Source organism: Manis javanica, chromosome 3, assembly GCF_040802235.1.
Source record: "Manis javanica isolate MJ-LG chromosome 3, MJ_LKY, whole genome shotgun sequence".
Taxonomy (NCBI): Eukaryota; Metazoa; Chordata; class Mammalia; order Pholidota; family Manidae; genus Manis; species Manis javanica.
In genome coordinates this window covers 182,983,549-182,991,084 of record NC_133158.1, presented here as the reverse complement: position 1 = coordinate 182,991,084, position 7,536 = coordinate 182,983,549, and positions in this window count along the sequence as shown.

Here is a 7,536-nt window from a genome sequence, read left to right as displayed (position 1 = left end):
TTATGATCCTCTCTCCATGAGACACATTATGTCACCATCCACAGGCAGTCCTCTAGATAATTCTGTAAGATAAACTTAACACAAGGAATTTATTGATCAAGTTCCTGTCCAAGATAGTGGTTTCCCTCAAGCACTAGAAACATATCAGTTAAGAATGCTTGCCCTGCCTTAAGATTGGGTGGGATATTGTCTGATTAGCAAAGAATATATCAGTAATCTTACCTCCTAACTCCTTGGTTTTTAAAATGGAATCTTTGCCTTAAGATGGGGTCCCTCCTGTTCTTACTACACTATTTATGTCTCAGCTTTTTTCATCATAGGCATGAAAATTTAATCATGATGCTTTTTCCATGTGTCTGCACTATCTCAAAACAAATAATTGGAGGGAGAGAGAAAATACTGAAGCAGAGCAAGTTTTACGTGAATACACTCCAAGGGAGGAGTGAGCCAGAGACAAGGTAGACAAAGGCCCTGATCATTTATGGGAGGGCCTATTTATCATGTCCTAGCCAGGAGGCACCTGTTTGATTAACAGGGTGAGGTCACTTGATTGACAGCTCTAGTTATACACCCATTCCCCTCATAGTGCTTGTCTTTTCCCAAAATGTACACAGAAAAGCCCACCATGGGGAGGGGAGGGGAGCAAAACCACAATTTTATTTTAATGAGATTGTGATGAGGTGTGGTTTGGGTGGTTCTTAGTTTTGTTCAATTGTGCCTGTTTTGTAGTCTGGTCGGGATCTGTTTCGGCTGGTCCTGAGAGACAAGGAAGTTATCTTCCTGCAAAGTCTTCTTGTCTTCATGTGGGACCCCTTAACTGCACAGTTTTTTCCTTACATTTCATCTTCCCCTTCCCTAGCTGTTCGAGTCTACCTTTCTACCTAACAGTGCCTTCACAGATATCAAGGAAGACAACACTCATAGGAAAAGAAATAAACAGTCTGCCCCCCACCCCACAAACTGGGTAATAGTTACCTTCCCTGCTCCAGTTCCCATTCCAGAATGTCCCACTATCCAAGTCAGTGGTCTATGGCCACTCTAAAGCAGTACCAGACATATGGTAACCTGAGAAAGGAAGTCTGTTCTTAGGAATAAGAATCAAGATTTCATAGTACAATAAAGTCCAAGACCTTATCTTTTTCCTCTATAAAACTTGCAGAAAGGAGTCAGAATTTAATTAAATCACAATTAGTCCTGAATTATGTATTGTTTTCTACTTTTTTTCCAAGTTCTTCATTATCTTTTAGTTTTCAGCCTGAAACAAAGAAGGATGCAGAGAAGGAGAAAGAAGAGGGGAGAATAGAGCTAGCAGAGGGAGAGGGCGCTGTTCGTGGGGACTCGTGGGGAGGAAAAGAACTTCCCCTCTTCCCTCCTAGATTCTTTGACTGGTCTAATAATTAAACTGACATAATAACAGGAGACAGAATAATAAGACAGAATAACAGGAGAAAAACAAATAAGTTTAAAAACATGTATGCCTCTTGTATACATGGGAGATACCCAAGAAAAATGAGAAACTCCCTAACCTGGCCCAAGCCATCTCCTTAAATATCACCTTCAGCTAAAAATAAAAGATATTGGGGGTGGGTGGGGAGTTAGTCATGGCAGGTGACCAGGCAAAACCCAGTAAACAAGGGAAAGGCTGTTATGAAGATTTCACTGATAAGAGTGTCCAGAGATTTAGTCATCCCCTTCTTCCAGTACGGAAAGGGAGAAATGCCTGCAAATAGAAATACCCCTTGTTAATGTAAATGCTTCTACAGCTCTGGGCTGGAGGGGGTTCTCAGCTCTGGGCAAGCTCACTCTGGAATTGATGAGACTGTATGATGACAATGGAATGGTGGGGGTAAAAGGGCTCATACCAACCTTTATTCTCATGGCAGTAGGTTGAGCATGAGACCCCATCCACCTCCATCTCCGCCCCCAGCTCAGCCTCTCCTTCCCTCTCTCCTGCTCTCTTCTCTGGGCTCCACTCTCTTGTTTCCCTCTGCTCTTAGCACCAGGTGGGACTTTCTTAAAGCAATATTGATAGTAATAGCTTGTTGCCAACAGGTATGGGAGCATGCACCTGTGCAGTGGGCTAAATATTACCTCATTGCACGTACACAATGGGTATCAGGTGAGATTCCTGGCCATGGAACTGCGATTCTCCCTACAGTCTGTTTTAAAAAGGTAACTCTTACTCAGTTTTCAGAGTTTGTCCTATGTCTATGTCTTGTCCTATGTCCTATTTATTTTTACAAAAAATAATAAAAATTATTTTTTATTCTTAAAAATAATCTTTATGCTAAAGAGATATTTTGGAGTGGCAAATTCTGCCCCTATTCACCATCTCAATGCAAGGGACTACCACAAAAGGGGAATCATATGAGAGGACAGGAATTTAAAGTACAGTATTTGAAATCAGGCAAACCTGGTTCACTTCCTGGTTTTACTGCTTACCAGCTGTGTGAATGAATTTAAATTACTTCACTGTTCTCAGGGTGTTTTCTCATCTGTTAAATGGAGGCATTAACATTTGCATACCTTAATGAGGTCAATGAAGTAATGTGTTGTAAGTGCCAAGGGCAGACTGCCCCAAGATGTGCCATTGTGACATGGAGACTATTTCGAGCTGAAAAACTATCAAGGCCAAAAAGACTCAAGAAGATACTTAACCACTCCGCTCACCATACCATTACCAACTTCACAGGGAGAATTTAGATAAAGAAACCACTCCAGGAGGAGAGTCATCATCACAGATAGATGTATCATAATGTGAACTAGGGGTGATAGGAAGGAAGGAGACAAAGTCTGTTAAAATGTTTCTCTGTGCCCCATTATTTCCATGCAGCCCATCATTTATTTCATTCACCAAACATTTACTCTCTTCCTACTCCAGTGAATTACTTGCCTTCTCCTTTGAGGTCTCAGAAGCCTGCTGACTTCCCCTTGACTCAGGGTGCATGTATGCCTCGTTCTCTCTGACTGCCTTGGGAGCCCATGTCTGTGGCTTCCCTGTATATATGTAATTAAACTTTGTTTTTTTATCCTATTAATCCGTCTCATGTCAATTTGATTCTTGGACCAGACAGCAGAAACTTGAGAGATAGAGTAAATTTCCTCCTCCCCAGCAGGGTATAAAATGCTCAGCACAGGGCCTGGCACATCAGAACCCAGGCACTAGTAGCTCTCACTACCTTAGGGTCCCCAGGGCTAATGCTGTCTACTGATGGCAGAGAAAAAATTACCATCTAGAAAATTAAAAAGGTATTTCTCCTTAGCGTATATTGCTCTAAGGTAAAACATCTCACATACTGGATATTACCATGACAGAAGTTAACAATATTCTTTTTTTAACAGCTTTATTGAGATAAAATTCACATACCATACAATGTATAGTTTTTAGTATATTCACAGAGTTGTGTAACCATATATCTCCACATCAATTTTGAACATTTTCATCACCTTAAAAAGAGACTCCAAACAATATAATTTTATTAGCAAAAATTTTTATGCTTTTATAATAATGTTATAGAAATGTTCTCCTCTAGATTACAAGTAATTACGGGATACATAAGAATAGTAAACAAAGTAGAATAGTCATATTATGGATTACCAGCGTTCAAACATATTAGGATGTATAATACCATACTAACTTTGTAAATAAGTTCAATTAAACACAAGTCATACTAAAACTGAGAATAGTATAAATGATCAAATACACATTAAAGAGTTTTTTAACCTTAGGAAATATATGATTATCATGCAGAAATAATGGTTAGATATTTAAAATTTTCAAGAAACATCAAGAAATAAAATAATTTCTCTATTCTTACTCTTCATGTTATTGGATAGGAATAAGTCTACATTCTTTTTATAATTTATTTTCCAGGTTGTTTTTATTTTTTAGGCTCTGGGGAATAATAGCAGTGGTAAGGTTAACAAAATGCCTTACAGAACTGGATGCTCCTTATAACATCCAGCTGGTAAACCTTCAGAAAGTTACATGACCTCCCTGTACTTCAGTTTCCTCATGTGGAACTTCAGGATGATGACAGTAGTGCACATAGCCCATATGGTTGTAATGAGGCTTTATATTTATATAACATTCATAAAGTAGTGTCTGAATAATTCCAAATATATGCAGACAACCTGCTCTAGGAGGTGGAGTTTAGTTTCCCTTCGCTTGTATGTGGGTTGGACTTAATGACCTGCTTACAAAGATTAGTACACGGAAAGAGGAAAATAGTACTTTTACTGTGGAGAAGCCAGGTAATCAATCTCCCTTGCTTTAACACCAAAGAGTAATTTTTAAAAAATGATATTCAGGTGTCATCCTACTGTTAAGATGTTCCAATGCTTCTCTTTGTACTTAGAATAAAATTCCAACTCTTTGTGATGGTGCTCTAGGCGCCACAGTCTTATTTCTGTGTGCTTCACAGTGGACACCTCTTCCCTTCCCTCTGGCCTCACAGGCCTTCTCAGCACAACTCAAATGATCCAAGGTTCTGCTCCTGTTCTGCTTTACTTGTGGCATCCCTGATCTTACTGTGGGTGATCCCTGCTTATCATTTATGCCTCGGCTCCATAGTTGCCTCTTTACAGATGCCTTCCTAAAGTGCCCTCTACCTGGGCACTCTCAGTCACTTTTCCTAGTTTATTTCCCTTACAGTTTACTATACCATGAAATTTTCTTGATTATTATTATTTTTTCCATTTATTTTCTATCTCTATCCCATCATTAGAATGTTTACTCAGTGGTACCTGAGGGTAGGACTCCACACTTTTGTTTAAGCCCTGCGTCTCCAGTTCCTAGACCCTTGTAGGAACCCAATGATCATTTCTTGAATGAATAAATGACAGCATAAATAGAAGGGATGTCCAGCATGGGTTTTATGTATTTTTAGTGATGAAAAAGGTCAACTTTTTAATGAGAATGAGATGAGCTAAAGAATGTCTGTTATTAGACATCTATTCTTATTCTCTGATAGTCATTAGTCTTTCTCGGATGTAGGAATGTACTGTGTCGTCAGCTTTCATGCTTAGCTCCATTTGTTCCTGATCCAGCAGTGACCATAGACCCCTACATGCCAGCAGATGAACTGTAGGATTATCATTCTGCCAAGGCTGGGGCCACACTGCAGGACTATGCCCTGATCATTCCCTTTCTGCAGTCCACAGCTTTCCTTTAACCATCACCATATTTTCTCAGCTCTAGTTAAGGCATCAGTTGATTTTCTTATCTGCCACTGGGACTGTAGCTCTTTCTGACCCCAGTGAAACTGATCAGGGCTTTATATCATGTTTAGCTGCCAAAAGTCCTCTACATAAGACATAGACCCCCTACCTTTGTGATTCTTTTACACCTCAATTGTGCCATCCACCTCACTTCAGATGTGGTCAAACTTGTACTCTTGCAGCACCCAAAGCACCACGTTAGCACCATCCAATCTGTGCAGAACTGAGTTCCTGTGCCTCCTTGGACACAGAGCATTGATAGTGGCTGTGAGGCCAAGGTTTCTTCTTTTTCCACCAGCCCCTGCAGCTGAGGTCAGTGTTTTCCTCAGGGAAAAACCCACTCATATCATAAACCCTATTTAATGCATGTTGCAAAAAAAAATCTAAAATAGTCAACCACAGCAGAACCTAGTCCAATTTCTGAGAAATTTAAAAGTAATAAGTTAATCATAATTATATGTGAAACTTGGAATGTAGTGATATAAATTAGTAGGCTGTACAATACCAGCTGAAAGAGCCATTGGCATGGTTTGGTATTCACAGTTATCCGCGGTACTGCCCATAAATAACCTCATTTTGAAGGTAATATTATGTTAAAAAATGGCATATCTGTAATTTTAAAAATGATGTACCACCACCTTTCACAGAGACCAAAATCTTTATATTTCAAGTAGTAGAATCTATAGAATACTGAATTGTTTTCATTTATTCAGATTTACTCTCAATAAAACCTAAAGAAAGAATTCAATTCCTTTTAATAAAGATTCATGAGATATAAATGTAGAAATGTAATATCATAATGGCCAAGTGATAAAAGGAAATATTGTGGCTATCAGAATATAACAGGAATCATATTTTAAAAATATTAAAACAATGTATTTTCCCTTCTTATTAATCCAGCTCTTTCCCCTATGACTCTGCCACTAAGGGTACCCAATGAAGGTTATTGTCCAGAAAAAGGATGAGCAGAGTTTGCTTAGACTCCAGCATACAGTGGAAGCAAAAAAAAAAAAAAAAAAAGTAAAATAACAAAGAAGTTCTCAATAGAATGAAGGGAAAATCTAAAAGAACGAGGTACTTGCAGAAAATGGGACTAAAAGAATATGCTCAGTGCCCCCACCCTCCTGGCTTGTGTTGACTAGATAGAGACTTCACTGCCTATCCGATCCAGAGGTCTCCTGCACCCTGCTCTTCCCTCATAAAGGATACCTCTTTGAACGGCACTCCACAGCAATGTGAAGCGGTAATAGAAGAGGAGTGGTATGGTATACGTATTAGGCAAAGGATGGGCTGGAAGTAGCATTCCAAAATATTCCTAGGTTCATGCATGGCACGAAAGACATCCAAAATCCTATGTGCTCTAAGGTAGGAGTCTAGAAGAAAGCAGATGTTACTTCACTAGCAACCTTGTTAATGGTTCGGGTTAGTGGTAGTCACTGGGGCAGAGGTAAAATGTTCTTGAACCTACTAGTAGTCTAAGAACTACTGGGTGGACTGCCAACCCTGGAGTAAATGGAAGTCATAGCCAGAGCTACATGATCTTTACTCTCAGACAGAACCAAAAGGGAATCTTACTTTGTGGAGGGCAAGATCCAAACTTCCCAGAACTTTTGCCAATTCAGAAAGGATAAATCATTATTTCATAAATGATGCTTGTTTATAACAGATTCCAACAGCATGTCCAGAGACCAAGATGTACTAGGGACACTTCCACAGAAGTGAAAATTAAACAAAGGCCAGCATGCAGACCAGTTTTTCCAGGATCCCCAACTTTATCACCATAAGCTTTCTCCTAAATATCATCTTTTGTGGAAGAAGTGGGGAAATAGTAACATTTTTAGGGGGAGGAAAAACTGGTTGTTGAACTTTATTAATTATCCAAAACAAACTGAAACATTAAAGAAACTATTCTAAACTTGAAGAGTTCTAGGGAAATTTATTGTCAAGTTTCAGCTCTTCTCTTCCCCTAATCTCCATGAATGGGGTTGGGGCTCACTGACATATTAGAAGGCAAGAGTTAACTAGAAATGAAAGAAGGGAAATAGAGAATATCTGTTATGCATATTTTGGACTGAAGTAGTTATGGGATAGTCATACAGGGAATCAGAATAGAAGGGATTGAATGCTCAGACTATGGCCCAGCACAGAATGAGATGGCTTTGGATGAAGAGGTAACAAGTACTTGCTTCGGGGAACTTTTTGCAGAAATTCAACCAAGAATAATTCTTTAGTCATATAATTCCTTCAGTCTTCACTCTTCTTTTCAAATCTCATGGAAGCTTTCAATGACAGAATAATAGGGCTAATAAAACAATA